Here is a 7,790-nt window from a genome sequence, read left to right as displayed (position 1 = left end):
ATATTTACCCGCACTATCCCTGTAGACAAATTCTACAGCCTTGGCTCTGTTCTGAACACCATGAAGACGAGTTAATGACTTTAGGACCGGTACCACCTTTACCTGTGCTACACCTGTGCTGTCTACCGACTCTATAGCAGACGTGGGCAAGGCCGGCCGTATCCATTCCTGGATTTCGTGACAACTTTTGCCCTTAATTATTAATCGGGCTGTTTCTTATTCAGAGGTCTAATCCAGTGGTTCTCGGGTTTGGTCCCCGTTGTGTACGCTGGTCCTTTTGTCCTGTTCCAGCCACAACTGCGATTCCTGAATTTTAACGAGCGTTCACGCGCGCATCGTTTTTCACGTTTGAGGGACCGTTTACCCTCTGAAGCCACATCGTGTCAGAAATTAGCTGTGCGTGCCATGAAGACTAAAAGTCCCGTGTTCGCATCGTGCTACGTTTCCAGTGATTACGCAGAGAGATGTTAAAAATAAAATAAACCGATGACATTAAAGACCGAGGTGAATAAACAGGCCCCTAGTTGGTGAAAGTGTGGACACGCATGCATTAAAACTAACCACAGATAACAAAGAATTTAAAACACAAAGGAGAAATGATAATAACAAGCCAAACCTGCGTTTCGTTAAACAAGTTTAAGGGAAATATTAACTTTAAAATGAAACGTGTCCAGCGACCTTGATTGAGCAAGAGATTGACTGGAGCGAAAGCCAGCAATGCACAGGGGGGTCCCCCAGGACCGAGTGCTGAGAAGCACTGGCCTCTTCGGCGAGCGAGCCGGCATCGATGCCTGCGACTCATCACGCAATGAGCCCCGGGGGACATTAGCGAAAGCAAATATTTGCGCACCACGCCACCACCACCTCCTCCAGGAACAGAACTGATCGGTCCTGCTGCTTGTGTGCTACGTTAATGTAGAACGCTGGTACTGACCGTGACAGCAAACCCCCCCTCCACTAGCGCCCTGCCAGAAGATGGCGAGAAAGGAGAAAAAAAAAAAAAAGGAAAAGAGCTGATAATAGAAGTCTATAGGTCTATATTACATTACAGGTATTTAGCGTGGTCATAGGTTCGATTCCCCGGTAGGACAATGCCGTTGTACCCTTGAGCAAGGCGCTTAACCTGCATTGCTCCAGTATATATCCAGCCATATAAATGGATGCAATGCTCTGTAAATCTCTGGATAAGAGTGTCTGCTAAATGCCTGCACCTTTTTACATAGCGTCCATTTATACAGCAGCGCCTTGCTTGAGGGGCAATGGCAGAGTCCTACCCGGGAATCGAACCCGTGACCTTTGGGTTACAGTTTCAGTCCCTTACCCATTACACTGCACTGCTGCCCGTATTCACACCCGTCCTTCCTCCTCCACCCCTCCTCCTCCTCCACCAATCTCAGCACATCAATTTTTATACCCGAGCAAGACAGTGCGTGAAAGCAGCGTGGAGCGCGATGGACGCTCCCCACAGCGTTTAGCCCTGGCGGCTCGGCCGCAAACGTCTCGGGAGCGTTGCGTGAGCGTTGTAGGAGCATTGCAGGAGCGTTGTGTGAGCGTTCTGGGAGAGTTGTGGGAGCGTTGTGTGAGCGTTCTGGGAGAGTTGTGGGAGCGTTGTGTGAGCGTTCTGGGAGAGTTGTGGGAGCATTGCACGAGCGTTGTGTGAGCGTTGTGGGAGCGTTGCGTGCAGGGCATCTGGCAGCTGAGTCTTGGTACCAGTCGCCATTTGGGCCACATGCTCTTTCAATGTTGGAATATTAAAATCCAGTTTGTTTGAAATGCTTTGTCGTGTGTTTTAGTTTTTTTGATTGTTGTTTGAATTGGGTGGGCAGAGTTGGGTATGGCTGGCTGGGTGGGCGTGGTTGGTGGGCGGAGTTAGCTGAGGTTGGGTGGGTGGGTGGGTGGAGGGGGTTGTCTAGGGTGGGCAGAGTTGGTGGCTGGTCGGTTGGGTGTGCTTGGATGGGCAGTATCGGCAGAGTTGGTGGGTGTGATTGGATGAGCAGAGTTGGTGGATGTGATTGGATGGGCAGAATTGGTGGGTGTGACAGGTAAGTGCAGTTGGCTGTGATTGGGTGGGTGGGTGGAGTGGGCGGGGCCTCTCTGGGATGAAACTGAGCTCCAGGGACATGCAGCTCAGTCACAGAGCATCAGTCTGCATTAATGAGCTAAGAATCCAACATCTGAGTATTTTGATATACTTTTAAGTCATTTAACACAGTAGGGTAATATTTTATTAATTTCTTTTTGTTGTTGTTGTTCATTTTAGCTTAACAAAGCATAGTACTGAGAATGGCTCTCAACTTGTCCAAGACGAATGGAACTATGAGGGATGACAGGTGACACATACGCAAACTCACACACATGCACGTGCACACACACACGCACACACACACACACACACACACAGACACGCACACTCTTGAAGCATCATTTGTTGTGAAGTATGATTTCATACGCACACAGATTTGGGGTCTGAGCGGCAGTAATTTGACACGTCCCTCTGCCCTATTTCCTGTGTCTCTGAACAGGAAGCTCTGAGTCGCAGCTGTGACACTGAATGGCTCGGGGGACTGTGCGCACGGTCGGGGCGTGCGCGCGCGCTCTCTCTGTACTTCCTGTCCCTTTTCCTGTCTCGCGTTTCCTGGCGTGACCCGGCGACGGTTTTTTTGAATGCAGCTGAGAATGCTGCGGCTGAGATGTGAAATGGAGCCCGAGCAGCTGCAGCCTCACAGAAGCGGGGATGTGGCGAGAGCGCACGGATGAGGAGTTTCGTAAGTGGGATAAACTCCTCAGAGCCAAGGGGGGGGGGGCGGATGGGGGGCAGGGGGGGCTTGGGGGTTTGAGTGCAGCAGGTATGCTTTGCCAAGTGATAGTTGCTTAGTGACAGTTGTCAAGGAGACAGAGTTCTAGAGTCTTGAGGCATCTATGTTGTCTCACATTTCAAACAATAATGAGTGGAGTTTTTTTTTTTTTTTTGGAGGGGGGGGGGGGTGTCCAGAAGACAGGGATATGGAGAGGTGGGGGGTTATGCGGTGGAACAGAGAAACAACAGACCCCACAGATGGAGAGAGAAAGAGGCCTCTGTGCCTTTTATCTGATCATCTCTCCATCTGAACATTATGTGATTTTTCCCAAAATACTACTGCAGAGACTTTCTGCTTGGGAAAACCCGGTTTAATTTCACAATCGGTTCGAGGCATATTCCCGTTGTCCCATAATTCCTTGAGATGACTTCTGTGGCTTTACCCACACCCAAAACTCCAAAAATTAATCATTTAAAGCATCACTGAGAAAACCCCAAAAGAAAAACAAAATAACATAAAAACAGAAGACACTAAAAAAAAATTTAAAAAGAACTTTTCATAACCAGTTAATAACCATTTTTTCTTTATCTGTTCAACAGAGGCATTTCTGAATACACTCACCTAGTTTCAAATGGTGCATATTATCAATCGGCAAGTAAATAAATTCGATTTGAAGTCTCAAACTGACCTGGAAGTGTAGCCACAAACACCACAGTGCTGTCCATATGGTGCTTTATGGTATCTGAAATAGCCGCTGTAAATTGCTCTTAACACAAAGTTCACCCCAGTCTATTTTAAGACATGCTGCTAAAGCTGATAGATTAATACACATCAAGAAAATGTTTGACAGGACAGCATCCCGTCCCTGATTTTAAAAAAAGAAAAAAACATCTGAAGAATAAAAGGATGTGATTTCACACTAAAAGCACAGTCACTGTCTGAGCCTGTCAACCATGCTCTTTTTAATCCTGCTTGAAAGCTTCCCTACACAAATCACTCTCAAAACAAGAGTTGGATGATTTAGTGTAATCTAAGAAAAAGGGAGAGAGAGAGAGAGAAGGATAAAGGGGGAGGGAGAGCAAGAGAGGGGGCATACTGGACAAGAGGGGAGAGAGAGAGAGGAAGAGCAAGAAGATGTAGAGAGAGAGAGAGCTGTGTGTGTGTGTGTGTTTTCCTGGGTTCCCTGTTCAATAGTTCATACCATAGAAATGCTATACTGTACAACAAAATCATTTAAAAAAAACAATGAAACAGGATGTTTTATTTTGCAAGGCTCTCGCACGTTTTCTGTCATATAAAGAAGGCATGTAGACTTAGATACTTTGACATATATACACTGAGGGGGAGAAAAAAAGGAACGCAACAATGTGTAATAAACATAAAACAAATAAACACAGACCTTACGACGGGACAATGCCAGGCCACACACAGCTGGAGTGGTCACAGATGCACTTTGGGATGCAGGCGTACGGGCGCTGCCTTGGCCTCCCTACTCCCCTGATCCGAACCCGATAGAACGTGTGTGGGATGTGCTGATTCGCAGCGTCAGAAGACACGGTCCTCCACTTAATGCCCAGAAACACATCTCACCACAACAGACACAGCCACTTAATGAATGTTACTGGTTTTCTGGTGTTTCACAGTCCACTTTTGCTTACTTGTTGCTCATGTACATTGTTTACATGTTAACGATGTCGTTGACCTTCCTTAATCTTTGTTCATTGTTACATTACATTACATTACAGGCATTTGGCAGATGCTCTTATCCAGAGCGACGTACAACAAAGTGCATAACCATAACCAGGAACAAGTATGACGAAACCCCTAGAGAGAAGTACCGGTCCAAGTGCAGGGAACAACCGCATAGTTCAACTTGGACCCTGAAGGTTAAACTGATTAACATTAACAACGAGAACTGAATGGTTAAATGAATGGTCGACTATCAGCCACAATGAGAGTGTGCGGTTTCTTTTTTTTCCCCCATCAGTATGTATCTGACACACGCACGGTAACTTTGACCAGGCTTAAAAATAGACATGTCTAGATGAAAATAACAATAATTAAAATGATTGTCATGGAGGAGAATGAAGAGACAGTGATGATGATTTGCAGGTAAGTGTACCTGGAGAGTGTTCCCCGCGTCTGCGTGTGTTCGGTGCGTGTCCGCTCCGGGGGCACCAGGGTGTTGGGGGGAAATTATTGTACCGCAGTTAATCATCGCGGTGGTGGAGGGGGTGGGGGCGGGGGTCTCGAACACCGCAGCTGCCGTTTTACACATATAATCAGGAATAGTCACTAAATGTACTGCAGGTTAACCGCCCTGCTCTGTCTGTGTGAGTGTGTAGGGTGTGTGTGTTGGTGTAGGTTGTGGGTGTGTGTGTATGAGTGCGAGTGGGGTGTGGGGTGTGTGTGTGGAGTGTGTGTGGGCGTGTGGGGTGTGTGGTTGTGTATGGGTGTGGGGTGTGTGTATGGGTGTGTGTGTGGGTGTACGGTGTGTGGATTGTGTGTGTATGTGTGCGAGTGGGGTGTGTGGGTGTGTATGGGTGTGTGTGTGTGTGTGTGTGTATGGGTGTGGGGTGTGTGTGTGTGTGTGTGTATGGGTGTGGGGTGTGTGTGTGTGAGGGGTGTGTGTGTGGGTGTGGGGTGTGTGGGTGTGTATGGGTGTGGGGTGTGTGTGTGTGAGGGGTGTGTGTGTGGGTGTAGGGTGTATGGGTGTGGGGTGTGTGGGTGTGTATGGGTGTGGGGTGTGTGTGGGGGGTGTGTGTGTGTATGGGTGTAGGGTGTGTGTGGGGGGTGTGGGTGTGTATGGGTGTAGGGTGTGTGTGTGTGTGTGGGTGTGTATGGGTGTAGGGTGTGTGTGGGTGTGTATGGGTGTGGGGTGTGTGTAGGGTGTGTGTGGGTGTGTATGGGTGTGTATGGGTGTAGGGTGTGTGTGGGGGGTGTGTGTGTGTGTGGGTGTGTATGGGTGTGGGGTGTGTGTAGGGTGTGTGTGGGGTGTGTATGGGTGTGGGGTGTGTGTGTGTGTGGGTGTAGGGTGTGTGTGGGGGGTGTGTGTGTGTGTGGGTGTGTATGGGTGTAGGGTGTGTGTGGGGGGTGTGTGTGTGTGTGGGGGGTGTGTGTGTGTGTGGGTGTGTATGGGTGTGGGGTGTGTGTAGGGTGTGTGTGGGGTGTGTATGGGTGTGTATGGGTGTGGGGTGTGTGTAGGGTGTGTATGGGTGTGGGGTGTGTGTGTGTGTATGGGTGTGGGGTGTGTGTGGGGGGTGTGTGGGGTGTGTGTGTGGGTGTAGGGTGTGAGGGGTGTGTGTGTGTGTGTAGGGTGTGTGTGTGTGTGCGTGTGGGGTGTGTGTGTGTGTGGGGTGTGTGTGTGTGTGAGGGGTGTGTGTGTGTGTGTTGGGGGGGTTGATGACGGCTATACGCATTTACTACCACCAGCATTGGCGCCACAGGCTGTACTGGCGCCCTGACGCCTGATTGAAAATTAGGCCCCGTGATGAACTCCGCACACCTGCTCATTCATGCACGTTCTCCTGCCTCACAACCTCCGCCGTCCAGCTTCCAAACACCGCACGCGTGTGCGGGCCTCACCCGCGTAATTCCACAGGCCCGGCGTTTGTTGCGTTGCATACGTCACGTGCATGATGCACGCGGCAGGGCAGGTGATTTGACTGCGAGTCCGTTTTATAACCCAGAAATGTCTAGTTCCTCCAGGCAGTGGAGGAAGCTAGTAATGATGGAGCCCCTGTTCAGGATCGTTTATTTATTTATTTATTTATTTATTTTTATTTTTTACGCCCCCTCTCGCGCTCAGAAGCAGGGAAAAACTGTCTGCACACACTGCTCCATTAGGCCCAGATATTTCCCAGCCGACAGTGTGCTGGACCGCACGAGTTAGGCGACGGGGAAAGTAGGTCAAGGCAGGCATCAGCACCACGAGCGGCGCCCAGCCCAGACGGCGCTAAGCTGCAGACCGGGGGGGGGGAATCATTAGCAAACGGTCGTCAAAACGAACGTCACAGCCAGCCGGGCCGATAACGCAACACATCGGACCGAAAAGAACGAAAAGGAAGCATAATTGGCCACAGCAGCTCACTTTCAGTACACTAGGCTATGTATAGGCCTATGTTATTAATTTACAGATTTCCCAGCTCATCACTGGGCTCGGAGTTCTCCTGCTGGCTAGATAGCAAGTATTGTCTCCCCTCCCCGATTTAAACAGGAGATATGAACGTAGGCTACAGGGAGATGACAGGTCTAGGAAATATACCTCCGGTAAAAAACTGCCAAAACCAAAAAAGAAATGTGCTGTATTTTTAGGCCCACGTCCCATCAATGCGATGATACACAAGCACACACACACACACACACGCCCACCCGCACAGATATCCATCACACTTGCGGCACAGTGATTATAATTACGGGGTAACGGCGTTTCAGCTCCAACAACCAGGTTCGTCCAACTGACTCCGTCATCGAAGCGAGCGCTCGGGGTCTATCCGTTAGACCATGCAGCCCGAAGTGTGTCACGAGTCACGACCGAGGAGACCTGCCCTGCATCGTTGTTCTGGATATTTACTGTGCCCTGGAGCTCACCGCACAGCTGGATTCTGCTGCACTCACAACAAATGTATTTATTTTATTTATTTATTTTAAGTTCATGTAACAGGGACCGTCCGCGCATAATAAACCTCGACTTCGAGGTTGAAATCCGATGCCCTACACAGCGATGTAGCATAACGGCTAATTTCCATCCCCAGTCCCTGGGCAGGTGAGCAAAAGTAGCATACATTAACACCTACGTTACAAGCAAGTGAAGCAACAAACTATTTCCTGAAGATACAGCACACGATATACATAATCACCGAGTGGATGTGACATTAAAAACAGTTTACAGCTATTATAAGACAAAAATAATTCATGAGATTTTAAAAACCGCACACAACAACTACAAAAGAGACAGGGCAGTGAGAACTGAGTCACACACCTGTAGGCACA

This window comes from Anguilla anguilla, chromosome 8 (assembly GCF_013347855.1).
Source record: "Anguilla anguilla isolate fAngAng1 chromosome 8, fAngAng1.pri, whole genome shotgun sequence".
NCBI classification, from domain to species: Eukaryota; Metazoa; Chordata; class Actinopteri; order Anguilliformes; family Anguillidae; genus Anguilla; species Anguilla anguilla.
The sequence above is the reverse complement of the archived record's forward strand: the minus strand, read 5'-3'. Positions refer to the sequence as shown.